This window comes from Tachyglossus aculeatus, chromosome 21 (assembly GCF_015852505.1).
Source record: "Tachyglossus aculeatus isolate mTacAcu1 chromosome 21, mTacAcu1.pri, whole genome shotgun sequence".
NCBI classification, from domain to species: domain Eukaryota; kingdom Metazoa; phylum Chordata; class Mammalia; order Monotremata; family Tachyglossidae; genus Tachyglossus; species Tachyglossus aculeatus.
The window spans coordinates 52,233,984-52,251,428 of record NC_052086.1 but is presented as its reverse complement, the minus strand read 5'-3'; the positions used below and the strand labels follow the sequence as shown (position 1 = coordinate 52,251,428).

General features: G+C 45.0%; 1 protein-coding gene across 4 annotated transcripts in view; it reads right to left on the bottom strand.

The window, feature by feature from the left end:
• The window catches only part of ARHGAP17 (Rho GTPase activating protein 17), a 49,747-nt gene extending 34,560 nt beyond the window's left edge, over window positions 1-15,187 (bottom strand). For all 4 annotated transcript variants that reach the window (XM_038763716.1, XM_038763719.1, XM_038763718.1 and 1 more), the window contains exon 1: window positions 15,151-15,187. The gene's annotated coding sequence lies outside the window, so the exon portion shown is untranslated. The remainder of the gene's footprint in view (window positions 1-15,150) is intronic.
• Between the last annotated feature and the right edge of the window lie 2,258 nt (window positions 15,188-17,445).

Below are 17,445 nucleotides of genomic sequence, written 5' to 3'. Positions count from 1 at the left end.
TGTGAGCTAGTTGTTGGGTAGGGACTGTCTCTATGTGTTGCCGATTTGTACTTCCCAAGAGCTTTGTACAGTGTTCTGCATACAGTAAGTGCTCAATAAATACGACTGAATGAATGAATGAACTCCTTTAAGACAAGAATTGTGTCTGCAATTCTATTGGCCTTTCCCAAGCATTTAGCCCAGTGCTCTGCACAGGGTAGGCACTTTTTTTTTTAAAAAAAAGGTTTTTGTTAAGCACTTAAGTGCTGGGGTCAATACAAGTTAATCAGGTTGGACAGAGTCCCTGCCCCACATAGGGCTCTCAGTCTTAATCTCCATTTTCCAGATGAGGTAACTGAGGCACAGATAAATGAAGAGACTTATCCAAGGTCACAGAGAAGACAAGCGGTGGTGCTGGAGTTAGAACCCAGGACCTTCTGACTTCCAAGCCCGTGGTCTACCCACTAGACCACACTGCTTCTCATAAAAGCTACTGACTGATGGCTCCAAAGAAGAAACTCATGGCAGAATCTGGTGGGAAACACTTCAGTTCGACTTTAAATGGAAAATGTCCCTTAGTCATTTAGATTTTAGGTAGTGGTGGAGAACTGGGCCGGAAGAGCTGTCTGGTAAAGAGACGGACCCTTGGTCGAGGGAGACTGGAGAGTCTGAGCCACTGCTGGGTGAAGGCTGAAAAATGGAGAGACGGCCAGAAGGCAGGCAGGACAGCAGTGGATCAGATCTTAGAAACAAAATATAAAACATCTGTGGTCTCGATGAACCTTGAAGTATGGAAAAATCACGTCATAGCACCCAGGCCTTGACCGGTGCCATACTCAGCTGCACAAATGTTTCTTTTCACCCTGGAGTGCTTTGCATCAACTTGTAGGTCACATTTTAAACTGCTGCAAGTTGTGGAAAGAATGCTCCCTAGTGCTTCAACAGCACTCTCCCCAAATCATGTGATGGCAATATGTTACAGGAAAATTTTCTGTACTCTTCTTTTAATCCAGAAACTTGATAATCCATTTAAAGGATCATTTTGGGGGTCCAGGCCACAACCATTAGCACAATAGTAAGTGTGGTATTTGTTAAGTGCTTACTACTGTGCCAAGCATCATACTAGGCTCTGGGATAGTCCCTGTCCCACCTGGGCTCACCATCTAAGCAGGAGGGGAAAAGGTGCTGGGGAATCTCCATTTCCATATGAGGAAACCGAGTCACAGAATTCCAAAAAAGTTTTAATTATTTGGGCATAGACCTGGAAAGGATCTTACCGGATTATTAATGCTTCCATTTCACTTTCCAAGTTAGGTTGAACCTGATGGTGTGGGCAGGGTATAACAGTTACTTGGAAGAGCCACTTAGGAGCAGATCTCTCAAGTACCAGGGTTGTGATAGAGCTGCTTATTGCAATGGGAACCTCATTCACAGATGCAAAGGAAAGCAGCTAATATGCATTTTGACGATTTGTAAATCCTGGGAGGAGGCTCTTGGGGATGCTCTCTAGTTTGAAAAAAAGTACCTAAAGTCTAATTTCAACTGTATAAAATAATGAATCAATATGTAAACTGTATGCCTCATCTATGAATCCCTTTTCATTGATCATCATCTTCAAGTGGTATTTATTAAGCATTACCACGTGCAGAGCCCCATACTAAGAACTTGGGAGAGTACAACAGTCGGCAGACATGTTCCCTGCCCACAAAGAGCTCACAAAGGACCCCAAAATTTCCAAAGCCCAAATGAGTAGCTCTAGTGAGCAGACCCGTCTATATTTATGACTTTAGTAATCATCACTACAGCTCCATCGGCTTTTACCCCAACTCTCATGACAAATAGTTTTATAAATAGACACTAACCCAAGTGTTGGCTTCCTCACATTTGCAGAATGCATTCCTCTGGCGGGTTATGAAAGTAGAATCCTCTAGGGTAAGATTTCAGAACGGTGCAGGATATAACACGATTCACAACATGAAGGTAGACACATCCTTAAAATGGATGGGCTGAGCTCCAAAACAAGAGGATGCCTGGATAGCCCACTTGGCTGAAATTTGCCACTGAGGACTTTTGAAGCTGGTGACCAGAACTAAATCATATTATTAAGGCCTCCACCAGTTTTCTATGTCTCCAATTTATTTCTGGTGTATAACCTTCCACAGAAAAGTGAAGTGACTTGCCCAAGGTCACAAAGCAGATAAGGGGGAGTCAGGATTAGAAACCAGGTCCCCCGTCTCTCAGGCCTGCGGTCTACATACTAGACCACACTTTTCCTTATACCTGAAGTTAGTTAGATCTCCCATTAGGCATCTCTAGGCTAAACAACCCCAGTTCCTTTAACGTTTCCTCAGCAGGTCTATTTCCCCATCTTTAATTACTTTGTCCCCTTTCCTCTAGTGCTTTCCCACTTTATCATTTTTTAAGGTGCGGTGACCAAAACCACAATACTAGACCCAAGCACTGATCTGGACAACTAGTTATGCTAGAAAACAGTTTACACAACTTATTATGGCCTGAACATTAGAGAATCTTTGTGTGGGAGCGAGACTGTCTGGATACAGTACGCCCAAGTAGGGTTTTTTTTTTTTTTTGGTATTTGTTAAGCACTTACTGTGTACTATACTAGGTGCTGGGGTAGACACAAGCTACTTAGGTTGGACACAGTCCACATCTCGTATCGGGCTCACAGTACTAATCCCTATTTTACAGATGAGGTAACTGAGGCCCAGAGAAGTTAAGTGACTTGTCCAAGGTCACACAGCAGATAAGTGGTAGAGTCAGGATTAGAACCCAGGTCCTTCTGACTCCCAAGCTTGTGCTCCACCCACTGGGAAACGCTGCTTCTCCTTGGAAGAAATGGCATGTGCATTTGTTTGCTCGCACATGTAGTATTGGACACTTTATACTACAGTGAGAGTTTTCCTTAACGTGGAATTCTGCGAGAACGGGATGCAATGTGGCTGGACTAGGAGATGAAGCAGAATCTCGGTCCCGTGGAAGTCGCATAAACTGGAGTATTCAAATGTATTGAATTCATTTCCCAGCACTTTAGCAGTTCCTGCTGCAACCCAGTTCCTCGAGGCTGTGGATGATAGCAGGACTCCCAAACTCCTGCTGTACAAGGGGCCGATTTGAAATGTCTGCCAAGGGGGCAGGAAGAAAAAAAAAATCACCAAAGTAACCTTGAAGAGCAACTTCAAAGGATGCAGCACAGCTGTGGAATGCTGGGGAACAGCAGCCCCTGACAGCCCAGCCTGACAAGTTGCAACTTGCAAATGGATTTTTCCCCGAAGTTGTTAGGCTGCCATAAGGAGACCCACACCCCCTAGACTGTAAGCTCTTTGTGGGCAAGGAACATATCTCCCAACTATGTATGCAGTGTGAGTTGGTAGACACGTCCCTGCCCATAAGGAGCTTACAGTCTAGATGGGAGGCAGACATAAAAGGAAATTTGAGATATGCATGTAAGGTGCTGTGGGGCTGAGGGTGGGTGTATATCAAGTGCTTAAAGGGGACAGATTCATGTGATCAGATGAGGCAGAAGGGAGAGGGAGTAAGGAGGTGAGGACCTAGTTGGAAAAGGCCTATTGGAGGAGATATGATTTTAGTTAAGGCTTTGAAAGTGGGAAGAATGTGGTCTGTCCTATAAGAAGCAGGAAGGAGTTCTAGGCCAGAAGGAGGATGTGGGCAGGGGGTTGGTGGCGAGACAGACAAGACGGGTGCTGCAAGAAGTGACTAGTTTCATATCTCAGAAGGCATTCTTCACATGGGTTTCGGCAGACAGGATTGATTTCATTAGCTAGGAGAGCAAGAGCATTGGGGTAATAACTGAACAACCTTTCCTGCAAAGTTGTTCTCTCTCCCCACAGAGATCTTCCTTCACTAGATCCCCTCCACTGATCCCAGGCCAAACCCAATTTGCCCTCCTTCCCCAACCTCTCCTATCTTGGTGGAGAAATCCACGCCCTTAAATAGACTGTAAGCCCACTGTGGGCAGGGATTGTCTCTACTGCTGAATTGTACTTTCCAAGCGCTTAGTACGGTGCTCTGCACACAGTAAGTGCTCAATAAATATGACTGAATGAATGAATGAATGAACGAACTCTACCCACTCTGTCAAACTCCACTTCCTCACCCTGCTGCCCCTCCACCGATCTCGCACACCAACACCCAGCCAGGGGTTGTCTCAAGGGTACGCTTCCTCTGCTCCTGTGTTCGTGCCACGGGGAGCTGTTGGAAGAAATCTGGGCACTGGGCCAATTTTGAACACTTTGAAGTTATCTTTCCTTGCTATAATTCACTTCCACCGGCAGCACTGCTTCCCCTCCCTCACTGACTCAATCGATAGTATTTACTGGGTGTTGACTTTGTGCAGAGCTCTGTACTGAGTGCTTGGGAGAGTCCAATACAATTAGTGGACATGATCCCTGCCCTTCTGGTGTTTACAGTCTAGTGGACTCCCATGTCCACTGCCCTCACCAATTATTCCAGAACTTTACTTCCCTTCTGAAATGCCCAGGAGGCTCTCTCGCCTTGATGAGCTTCCCAATAATAATAGTACTTGTTAAGCGCTTCTGCGCCGAGCACCATTCTAAATGCTGGGGTATATGCAAGTTAATCAGGTAGGACACAGTCCCTGTCCCACATGCGGCTCACACTCTAAATCACCATTTTACAGATGAGGTAACCGAGACCTAGAGAAGTGAAGTGACTTGCCCAAGGTCACACAACAAATACGTGGCAGAGCCGGGATTAGAACCCAAGTCCGTCTGACTTCTAGGCCCGTGCCCTATCCATTACGCCACACCACTTCTCTACTTGGATGACAAACCTGAAACCACCAAGGGTCACTCCAAATCTCCACCTTACCTTTGTAAAGTCCTCTCCTTCCCGATCTCTTATCCTTCTCAGCCATCTCTCAAGAGACTTCCCACTTTTGCAAAATCTACCCTCTCCAACTTTGCCTTTGACCCCATTGCTTCTCATCTTCTAAAATTGCTTCTGCCCAGTATTCTTGCTCCCTTGCTGCCGTCTCCCACTGCTTACTCCCTAATGCCTCCTTCCCCTCTGCCTTCAAACATGCCCTCTTCACCCCTCTCCTAAAATAATCTCTTCTGGATTCCATGCTTGATTCGGCTACTGCCGTATCTCCCTCCTCCCGGCCCCGTCCAAATTCTTTGAACGAGTTGTATGCACTGCCTGCCCACACTTGCTCTCCTGCAACTCCTTTCTTGACCCTCTACAATCCCGTTTCTGCTTCCACCACTCCACCTAGACTGCTCTCTCCCAGGTCGCCAACCATCTCCTTCTTGGACAATCAAATGAAGTCCATTTTCTCCGAATGCCCCTCGAACTCTTACCTGCCTCTGACATTGCAGACCACTCCATTCTCCTAGAAGCACTGCCTAAGCTTGGTTTTGCTGACACAGTTACCTCCTGGTTCTCCTCTCTGGCTGATCTTTCTCAGTCACTTTTGCCAGCTCTTCTTCTGCCTCCCACCCTCCAACTATGAGTGACACTCCACACTTCCTTTAGAGAACCGTGGCCTAGATGATTGAGTACGAGCCTGGGGGTCAGAAGGACCCAGGTTCTAATCCTGCCTCTGACATTTGTCTACTTTGTGACCTTGGGCAAGTCTTAACTTCTTTGGGTCTCAGTTTCTTTCTCGGTAAAATGGGGATTTAATCCCATGTGGGACAGGGGCTTTTTGTGCCCGGATTATCCTGCATCTACTCATCATCACCATTAATCGTATTTATTGAGCGCTTACTGTGGGCAGAGCGCTGTACTAAGCGCTTGGGAAGTACAAGTTGGCAACATATAGAGACAGTCCCTACCCAACAGTGGGCTCACAGTCTAAAAGGGGGAGACAGAGAACAAAGCCAAACATATTAACAAAATAAAATAAATAGAATAGACAGTTCTTAGTCCAGTCCTTGGCACAGAGTAGGCACTTAACCAATACTACAGTTATTACTGCTCTTAGTTTCTGTAGCTCTGGCACAAGTTCTCTCCAAGTGCTTTGGCTAGAGCATTGTCCGGGAATTAGGGAACGCTTGTCCGACTCTGCTCGTCTTTTTGGACACATTGGCTGGTGTCAGAAGAAATGAGTTTTGTGCACGTGTGCAGCCCCAGACAAGAGTAGTACCTCTGTGCTGTTTCCTTAAGGCAACTTTCTTCAAGCACACATGCCCCGTGTTCCAGGGGAACTGGCTATTGGCAAAAATCGGAAAATACCCTAGCTGCTAGTGGAAAGCTGAAGTCACAATGCAAAGACACCCTAAGTATTACTTTCACAAGCTGCTTCCCGCATTTCAACACGGTATTAAATTTGGAAGTCAAAAACTAAACTTGGAATGCTTGAAATAGTTACTCCCAAGTTTCAGAAACACTGTCGGGAGAGGGTGTTTCTATACAGATGTTCTGCCTGCTTAAACATTGTGCAACCATCTCTTTGGGTTATAAAAAGTGGGTCAATCTGTCACACTGTTGCAATGGCAGCTGCAATGATCTGCTAACTTTTCCCTTAAAGAAAACCAGAATGACACCACCAACTGAATAAATGTCCATTTTAAGAAAAACTGATTTGCTTGATCGGTGAAAGGATTATAATCTAGACTGCGAGCCCGTTGTTGGGTTGGGACAGTCTCTATATGGTACCAACTTGTACTTCCCAAATGCTTGGTACAGTGCTCTGCACACAGTAAGTGCTCAATAAATACGGCTGAATGAATAATCGTCCAAGCAGTTGCTTTGTTCACAGTGTCTGTGGACAGGATAGGGAAAGTTGCACAGCTCTGGGACATTTCGTGAGATCACTGGCTGTCTTGTTCAGCTTCTCTTTAGCTCAATGCCCAGCCAATTGAGGGAAGGAGGGCGACTCACATCCTGAAAGCAGTAACTCCTTGGAGGCAGCGGTCATGTCTGCCTGCTCTATTGCATTCCATCTCTCAAGTGCTTAGTACAGTGTTCTGCACACAGTTAGTGCTCATCAAACATCACTGACTGAAGCTCATTATGGGTGGGGAACATGTCTACCAACTCTGTTATTTTGTATTCTCCCAAGCGCTTAGTACAGCGCTTTGTGCACAGTAAGTACGTGATAACTATGACTGATGGACTACACTGGTGCTCCGTAGGGAGTTGACACTATTTCCTTAGCAATATTTTGCATGCTAAAATAATTACTGGATGTGTATGTTTATATTATACACATTTTAAAATTCACCCTTTCTTAGACAAAGAGATTATTTGGTCAGTCACGGAATACACTGGACTCAGCCCCTTACTCGAAATGGAGACAAATAAATCTGAGGGGAAGCCAGTCAAGAGTTCTTGGTGTCACACTTAGAAGGCTAATTCATTAGTGTCTTCAGGCAGATCACAACAAAAGCAGAGAAGGCTACCACTCCAAACCTGTATAATAATGGGCAGGAACACAACCATTCCAGCTGTTACTGGTATGTGGCTGTGTTTTATTTTACACACACAGCACATCTACAGCTCTCCTTTAAATTTCAAGAACCACCATTGTTGGTGACTTCTCACCCATGTGAGAGCTGTACTGGTTGTGTTGCCCACAGTCCATGCCACACACTGCTGTAAAAGTGGGCCTTTGCCGCTTGCAATGTCTGTTACCATCTAATCTGCTTATAGATATCCTGATCTTCCAGAAGGCTTTGCTTGGGAAGGGTCACCCCTCTGCAGACTTGATACTTCCAGGCTGGAATATTGATTGTTGAAGGTATTCCCAAAAGTCCACTTCTCAGTCATCCTGTTTGAGCCGGGATCACAAGAAGCTGCGTGGCCAGGTGGGTAGAGCACAGGTTTGGGAGTCAGAAGGACCTGGGTCTAATCTCAGCTCCGCCACCTGTCAACTGGGTCACCTTGGGCAAGTCACTTCACTTCTCTGGGTCTCAGTTCCTCACCTGTACAATGGGGATTAAGACTGGGAGCTCCAGGTGGGGCAGGGACTTTGTCCAACCTGATTAGCTTGTACCTACCCAGTCCTTACTTACAGCGCCTGGCACACAGTAAGCACTTAACAAATACTATTTACATAAAAGGCCTGAAATCCCCTACCATCAGGTTTCTGTGGTCCACAGGGAACTGCTTAACTGGACTGGCCTCCAACTCCCCCAACACCCAGCACTGGTAGGAGCAAGGCGGCCAGAAGTCGGGACCACTAGAATGGAGCTGCCCTTCATCAATAATAATAATAATAATGATAATGATGGCATTTGTTAAGCGCTTACTACGTGCAAAGCACTGTTCTAAGCGCTGGGGGGATACAAGGTGATCAGGTTGTCCCAAGTGGGGCTCTCAGTCTTAACCCCCGTTTTACAGATGAGGGAACTGAGGCTCAGAGAAGTTAAGTGACTTGCCCAAGGTCACAGCAGACATGTGGCAGAGCCGGGATTCGAACCCATGACCTCTGACTCCAAAGCCCGTGCTCTTTCCACTGAGCCACGTTGCTTCTATCAATGCTTCTATCTATCAATGCACCTGGGACTGCAAATAAGCTGTCGGACGACCGAGATGGCTCCTTCCTCTCTCATCACTCATCTCTAGGGAGAAGTCACACCCCTTCTTGGTTAGGTGGCCAGCAATATAACTTCCTAACATCTGGCACACTGGGGAGGTTGTGATTTAGGCCTAAGGCGGCCCTGCTTGGAGCCTGATGACTATTCCCCCCCCCAGCAGAGAGGCACTGCTGTTGTTATTTTTGCTTAATCAACCCCTTATTTCTCTCCCTGAGGCCTTGGTCAGTCCCCATGTCTGAGGTTGGGAGCCCCAGTGGGTCAGGGACACGTCCACATCATTGTCCTCAAACCTTCCCCTAGCATTTAGTACAGGGCTTGGGCACACTATAAACACTTATGTGTCAGACATAATATCTGTGTCATTAAAACTTCTGATCTGCTCTTCCTTTTTGTGTACGCCCCATCATGGCTTGCTGAAGCGAGAAATGCACTGCTGCCAGCTAAAAGATCAATCTAAACACCTTGTTAGGTGTCTGGTAGGATCTCCATAAAGCAAATGGAGATACTCATAGTCTCTTTTGGGAACTACCATTTACCTGAACAAAAGCTTGGGAGAAAAAAAAAAGAAAGCTCTGATAGCAATAATAAGTATGGTATTTGTTAAGCACTTACTATGTGCCAAGCACACTTTTCTAAGCGCTGGGGTAGATACGAGGTAATCAGGTTGTCCCATGTGGGGCTCACAGTCTTAATCCCCATTTAACAGATGAAACTGAGGCACAGAGAAATTAAGTGGCTTGCCCAAGGTCACACAGCAGACAAGTAGCGGAGCCGGGATTAGAACCCATGTCCTCTGACTCCCAAGCCCAGGCTCTTTCCACTAAGCCACGCTGCTTCTCAGGCTGCTTCTTTGGGAAAGTCACAAAGTTGGGTACGTGTTCCTCTAAAAGCCAGCCTAACTTGTGCTTTCAATTATTTGGGCTTATTTTGGTTTCAATTAGTCTGGAGAGGAGGATGTGTCTTTCTGAGAAGGAATCTGTTGCCGTGCCAATGAAGAGAAAATTGGCTTTTGCTATCAAAGCCACAGAAAACTGAAACCAGAAGAAATTGAGCATGTTCAACTTTATGCCGAAGTTTAGTGTTTAGATACTATGGCCTTTTTAGCTAAAGTGTGGTCACGACCACAAATTTCAGTCACTTCCCAAGCAGGTCAAAAAAGACTACAGAGTCATAGAAGGGCAGCAAAGGAAATATTCTCCTTTGTAAAAAAAAGAAAAGATGCATTGGGGAGAAAACAATGTAACAATAATTCTGGAACTTTATTAGACTATTTGAGCTTTCTTAGCCATGGGGTAACATTAAGGGAGGAGACCCTGCAAAAGAGGGATGCATTTCACCAACGGGGTGGGTGGTGGGAGTCATTTCCGAGTTGCGTGGTCAGGACAAAAAAACTGTTTTCTGTATAAAACAAATAATCACTGTAATGATTACAAAATGTTCAGAAAAGTAAAGGTGTCTATCCAAGGCCACCTGCAATGGGTGCCAATGGATGTGCACATTCCGGGGAACGAGAAAAAGAAAGAGGAAATCTTAATTCATGGGTGGATATACGTTGATTGGCCTAAATGATGTGTGGTGAGGCAATTCATGACTTTGGTCCAAGAAGCAGTTGTTCAGATAGGATGGAGCAGAGAAACGGCAATGCTGGGAATCTGAATGTCAATGGTGTAGTAGCTTCTATCTCTCTCTCCCTCATTAAAGGTAAGTTTCTGTGTGGGCAGGGAACATGACATGCTTGAAAGGGAATGCATCTGTATACTGTTATATTATACTCTCTCAAGTGCTTAGTACAGCGCTCTGCATATAGTAAGTACTCAATAAATACAATTGACTGACTTCTCTTGTACTTTCCAAGCACACTACGTTCAGTAGGTGCTTAATAAATATGATTACTACCACTACCTCAACAAAGGAGAGGGAGGACAAGTAGGTAGGAATATTCGAGAGCAAGTTGAGAGACAGACCTCCAATCAATCAATGACACTGAGTGCTTACTGTGTGCAGGGAACTGTACTAAGCACTTGGGAGAGTACAATGTAACAGAGTTAGTAGACACATTCCCTGTGAGAGAAGACAAGCACAGCCATTTTGTACACGGTTTACCAAAGTGGTTAAGGGGAGAACTCAGACAACAAGACAACTATTCAGATACCTCTCAGAAAACCAATCCACCAGGGTGCTTGCTCCCTACCTCCCCCATAAATATGTCAAAGACAAAGTCATCTGGCAAAGGGAGAGGAGCCAGTGCAGCCCTGAAAATATATTCTATTCTTCAAGAGGTTTAGGAACTTGAACTTCTCCAGAACACAGGTTCTCCTCTTCTCTCTCATCTCTCACTCCACCCTAACCTTAGTTGTAGGAAACACAGGGTAGTGATGTAATTAGCGCCTACTTTTAATTATAAACACTAAATGAGAGGAATTTTCCCCAGACCACTGAGTGACAATTAGGGAGTCCATCACCCTTCTTGGAGGAAAAAGTCCTCATTGACAACCAGCCAGGTGCCAGCAGGGTGCCAAAATAGAAAGTCGCTGGTTTGTAGGGCAGCTTTGGGAGGGCCTGATTCCAGCAGGGCTGTTGGGGAAAATCCACGCTGATAGCCGTAATTTGTCTATATTAATACCCGTCTTCTCCTCCAGACTGTAAACTCGTTGTGGGCAGGGAATGTGTCTTGCTTATTGTTATACTGTACTCTACCAAATGCTCAGCACAGTGTTGTGCACACAGTAAGCGCTCAATAAATATGACAGATTGACTGACTGACTGATTTTGCAAGTGCTCAAGGGAACCTAAAAGCAGCATGGGACAAGATCACATCGAACCTTTCTTGGGCTGGAAAACTGGATCCCGGCCCAACCAAGACCACTTATCCCTAGCGGTACTGGCTGCTAGAACCAGGTGGAATAAAGAAGTGATTAGCTGTCAAACTCAAAGTTCATTAGCCCAAATTGAAAGCGGCCAGGAATTCACTTCCTAGGGGTCTGGAGGTAATGTACTCAAATTATTTTTCGATTCTGAAGCATCACATTTTACAAGGCTGATTTAAACGCAGGATTGACTGAGTTTGGGAGACATTCATGAATAAGAAAGGGTCTTTGGAAAAGAAAGTGTACACCCTTATAATGGAACACTATTCTATGACTTTATAAACTCCAATCACACCTCTCAGATTGATGAGCTGTGATCATTTCCATGATTAGGAAATCCGCACACAAAATCTTCATCATCTTGATTGACTCGGTGGCCCTTCTCTAAATAAATAATACCAAAACTAGTACTACTACTACTAATAGTAGTAGTATTTGTCAAACATTCCCTGTGTGCCTAAGCACTAGGGTACACACAAGATAATCAAGTCCCAAAAGGAGCACACAGTCTAAATTTATATGGTTATGGTAAAATGCAGTGACCACAACTTTCCAGGTGTGAGACGACATCCTGGTTTTATATAGTGACTAAACTAAGCCTGTGTTTTCCTTCCTATCCCCTTCCTGAAACACCCAGAATTTGGTTGGCCCTTTTCCCTGTCACTGCACACGGCACCAATGATTAAAAGATCAACAGTGACTCTGATCTCTTTCCTTAGCTGTGACTGATCGCTGTCAGTCCATTATCATGAAGTTGTAATTTGAATTTTTTTCCCCTTGGGATCGTTTTCATATGTTGGCTGGCACTGACACTTCTCTGCATTTTTTGGCCCATGTTGAGCAAATCACTTAACTTCTCTGTGCCTCAGTTACCTCATCTGCAAAATGGGGATTAAGACCGTGAGCCCCATCTTGGACAGGGACTGTATCCAACCTGATTAGTCTGTACCTACCTGGAAGTGTAGTAAAGTGCCTGGCACGGAGTAAGCACTTTAACAAATACCATTAAAATAAAAAAAAAGTTAAACACAAGTGGAACTGGAACTTACCTCGGGATAATCCTACGTATACTTTCCCATTAAGAAATATGGCCATTTACCCCGATTACTTGTTTCCTATCTTTTCTAGCCTTGACAGGATATTCCCTCCAATATTTGGGTTTAGGAGAAAAACAAAAACAAATGACACAAAACCCTTGGTCTGGAAACTTGTCAAAGGCTTTTTGGAAATCTATATATATTACAGCCCCAACTTGCTATGATCCACGTACTTGATCCCCTTCAAAGAACATGGGTGGATTAATGAGACAAATTCCCTATATAGGAAGGGACCCCCTTCAAGCTTTCCTGTCAATTTTGAACACATAATATCTATTTTTATAAAGTGTTTTGGGGTAAACTTTTACAGAGAATGCAGCCAAAATGAAAAAAAAAAAATCACACGGACAGTCCAGCTTAGATAAGAGATTTCTCCAAGGGAAACAAAAACTATTAGTCAAATCTTCCATCTGGGCGCAGCCAAATTTATACTGTGCCTGGGAAAGCCTTGCTGGCACAAAAATTTCTGGCAGGGAACTGGAGTTTCTGGCTTCGTTTCACAAAAATGTGCTGTCTAACTCATGAGACGAGAGACGTTTAAAAAGATTTGTTCTTAGGGGGTTTAGCAGAATTGAATGTTTAACGCACCTTGTCAGGGGGCATTGAGGTTTTCATAGCATAAATGCGTTTTCTTCAAATCACTGCTCTCTCCCTTGAGTTAACTCTACATAGCAAGGCTGTTTTCAGATTGCTAAACGATTCACATTCTCAGATAATCCAGTTTTTAGAAGGATGAAACTATCACAACCCACTGGAGTTACAGACTCCTCCAATCAGTACTGCTTCATTTCATTCAGTTTTACATCTATAGAAATTTGTGATATAAGTACCCCCACATAGTCTACAAAAAAAACCCCAAATCCCCCACTAATCTATAATCTCAAGAAACCTTCCAGAGGAAATGGAAAGAAGTGGCTTTGAGGGATTTTTTAAATATATGGAAATGCTTTGTACAGATCCTTTTGAAAGTGTACAAGTACGGTAGACTCCTGGAGACGAATGGAAAAGAACTAAAGAACTTGTTTTAAAAATACTTTACTATCTGTAGCTCTGAAATTTGGGGAAAAAAAATGTGGGTGGGGGAGGGAGGGAGGAGAGAGGGGGCACGAGATCAATCCCAAAATAGATCTCTTGGTAAAACATAATATTTCTAAGACATAGAATTAACCCACAACTAAACAGGCTCTTTTTTAGTCCTCAGAGCATACATGCCCGTTGGTTGGCGGAAAGGAGGTCGTGTCCACGATAAATACAAGCGGGGACAATGCAAAGGTTGGGAGCCAAATAAAATTTCGGCAGGCCTATTCACTTGGCGGATACTGCTACGTGTAAGGCTAATGAACAAAACTGGAAAACAAACTAAAAAGTACTTGTTAAACAGACTAGCTGAAATTTCTGATTTAGGAAGGCTTCTTACATCTTTTATTTCTACAGTTTATCACACGATCCAGGAGCAAAGACATTAACCTTGCCATCCCCACAGTCTTCTAGGTACGGCAGAGAGCTGAAGCCCGGAGCACCCTTCCTCCCGCCTTCACTGACCCCTGGAACCTAAAAGGAGTCAAGGGAGGAGTCAAGAGGGTGGCTTTTCTCCCAGTCCCCTGCTCAACTCAACCGTGGAAACTATGGGGCTCCCACTGTCCACGCTGGGCAGCCCTACCCCTGAAGCCCACACTGGTCCGACCACCACCTGCTCCTTACCTCAGGAAGCAGTAGCCCTGATGGTGGACAAGCCCAACCAGCCCACCACAAAGCGGGGAATCAGGAGGTGGTGCATTGGCCAGGGAAGGGGAGCAACAACTATGGAGGCTAGACACCATGGCTGAGAGCAGGGAAGGGGTGCAGTAGCCTCAGATGGCTGGTGTCTGTGGGCGGCTGGTGCCCCATCTGAGGGTAAGAGCAGCCTCTGGCCCAATCCAGCCCGGTAACCCCATGACAACACGCTAAATGGTTGGTGGTGCTGGAAGAAGAGGGTGAAGTAGCGATGACGACACAGCCGGCAAAGTTCACTCATAGGTTACAGGGTGACTATTCCTACTGTACGCAAACCACTGTACTAGGCAGGCACTTGGAAGGGCTTTGGTGATGACCAAGTCTCCAGTCAAAAAAAGACAGAAGAGGCAGAGTCCCGTAAACCGAGAATTTGAACAAAGTATTGGATTACAAGAAAGAGACTTTGTCTCAAAATCCTCTTTTCCTCCTCTTCTCCTGCCTCCATTTATTTTCATCTCTTCTATTATCCTCCCCCACCCACTCTGTAAAAGCTGCACCGCCTAAATGCTTTACTCCAAGTCTGCGCCTGCACTCAAAATGCCAAGTTCTTTCATTCATTCAATCGTATTTATTGAGCGCTTACTGTGTGCAGAGCACTGTACTAAGTGCTTGGGAAGTACAAGTTGGCAACATATAGAGACGGTCCCTACCCAACAATGGGCTCACAGTCTAGAAGTCTAGTTGACAGCCCCTGAGTGATTCCCATTCTTCAGGTGTCTTTTTATTACATCCGACCCAAACACTTTCATACCCTGCATGAAACTACAACACCTCTCGGACTCGGGTTCAGAAGTTCACCCATTTGCACTTTTTTGGGTTTCATACTTAGGAAGTGAAGCAAGATATTCCAGTCTCATGAGAACAATTAGGAACTATGTTAAATACTGTTACCTGTAGAAGATCATCATTGAGGACTTCGGTTTTCTCCGCTCTGTGGAAAAAAAAAAAGAAAAGAGTTCAGAATTGGAACTAAGCAGATATTAGTAACACTTTTGGTTGCTGTACATTTGCAGAGGAGAGGTGCAAGGAAGTGGGGGGCAGGCAGAGTGGAGAAGGCACCGGGGGGAAAAAAGAGATGAAAATGGGGGGAGTAAATGTGGTGTAAACTTGCTTTTGGGGGCAGTGATACAGTTAGGTGTTAGGGCAGCATCATTCCGTCCTCCTAGGTGCCCAGGCAGAGGGACAGGTGGCTGTGGGGGGCTGGGAGAAAGGGCTCACTTAGGGACGATGACATGCAAGTCAGGATGGGTGGAGGGTGCAGCAGGGTATAGAAACAGCAGTAGGAAAGCCAGAAGCTGCAACCCAGGTCAAGCCCCAGAACCTCCAACAGACACCGGCACAGCGGCCAGACTGACTGGCCGGGGCCACCTCAGCTCCATGTCATGCTGGGCTACCTGGTGCCTGTTCCATGGCATTACCGGGCTAAGTTTTTTCCTTTTAGAGCCTAGAGGACCTATTTTTTTTTTTTACTACAAAATGTAGATCATGCTGAACAAGCTTATTTTATTATCGCCTAAGTGTAAGTTGAGCTAACACTTAATTTTTCTAACAACAACAACAACAAAGTGGGACCCACACTTTACTAGCAGAGACTGTGGCCCTGCTGGGATCGGGACTAAAGCCAATGAATTCAATTCTGCAAGAGAAGCTTCAATTACTGCCCTTCTCTCCATCTCCTAACCCTATTCCTTCTCCCACTGGTATTCCGTGGGAGGGGCAGTGCAGGTCATGGAAAGGCAACAGTATTTAAAGGAAGTATCTATGTAATGTTTGGGGACATTCATTCCTCTCCAACCTCTTCTTCCCCAGGGCGAAAATTACTTCCCAGTCAGTCACCCCTCTCACTTCTGGGCATCTACCTCTGAAATTCCCATCCGGTGACATTCTCTTGGGACAACCCCTCCAGGGCAGAGGGGCCCGTGAGCACGGCTCAGCAAGTGGTGACTAAGGTCAGTTGGCAAACAAAAATACCCACGGTCTCAGATACTCTTTGCCTTTGCTTGCGCTTGGCTAAATTTGGTATTTTTAGTTTAATGTCTTATCTCAAAATCTCTAAACCTCCAGCCACTGTGAAGGCTAAATTAAATACTGAGCTATACCCCTTGAGGAACTTTTCACTTTATCAGGAGTAAATTTACTGAGCCTTGCCAATCTCTCTCAGTCTCAATATCTCTCTCTCACTCTCTCTCTCTCTCTCTCTCTCTCTCTCTCTCTCACACACACACACACACACACACACACACACACGTACGTTATCCAGCTCTCATTCATACATTGCCGCTCCATGAAGAGTGATTCCTAACTTGAGTCTAGGCACTCATACGCAGCTGGTGATTAACTACCCACCTGCAGAACCCCAATCCTGGGAGTCATCCATCCCTCCCACCCTCAGGATAACTGCTACCTAACACATCTTCCTTTTGTCCATTATCTACCATACCAGCTTCTACCACGCCCTGCTAGTCAATCTCATCTTCCACTCGTTTCAACAGGTCTCAGCTAATAAATATTATAAACAACAAAAGCCACACACACCTTTAAGGACAAGGAAATCTTATTTCAATGGCTCCTATAACAGAGGGAATTATATATCCTTCCCTGTGTTCAGTATATATATATGTATACATATATATATACTGAACACAGGGAAGGATATATAATATGTGTATATATACACACACACATATATGTGTATATATACACAAATAAACACACACACATATATTTAGATAGATGGCTGTCTTTATTGCTTGAAGCCACCACTGATGGTGCTTTTGGTGCGAGTGGCTAAATAAATAGATGCAGAAATGACAATCTCAACCACATAATGCATACACACAGACTGTCCTCTGTTGTGGTGGCATATTTGCACCACGTAGTGTGGCTCTCCTTTTCGCCTATTTCACAATCCTCAAAGTTTCCATTCCAAAAGAGCTGCTCCTTTCTCTCTCTCTCTCTCTCTCTCTTTTCGGGGGGTACTGGTTAAGCGCTTCCTATGTGCCAGACATTGTACTAAGGACTGGGGTACAGACAAGACTATCAGGTAGGCCACAGTCCCTGTCTCACATAGGGATCACAATCAATCCCCGTTTTTACCGGCAAGGTAACTGGCACAGAGAAGTTAAGTGACTTGTCCAAGATCACACAGCTGAAAAAATGGTGGTCAGAATTAGAACCCAGGTCCTT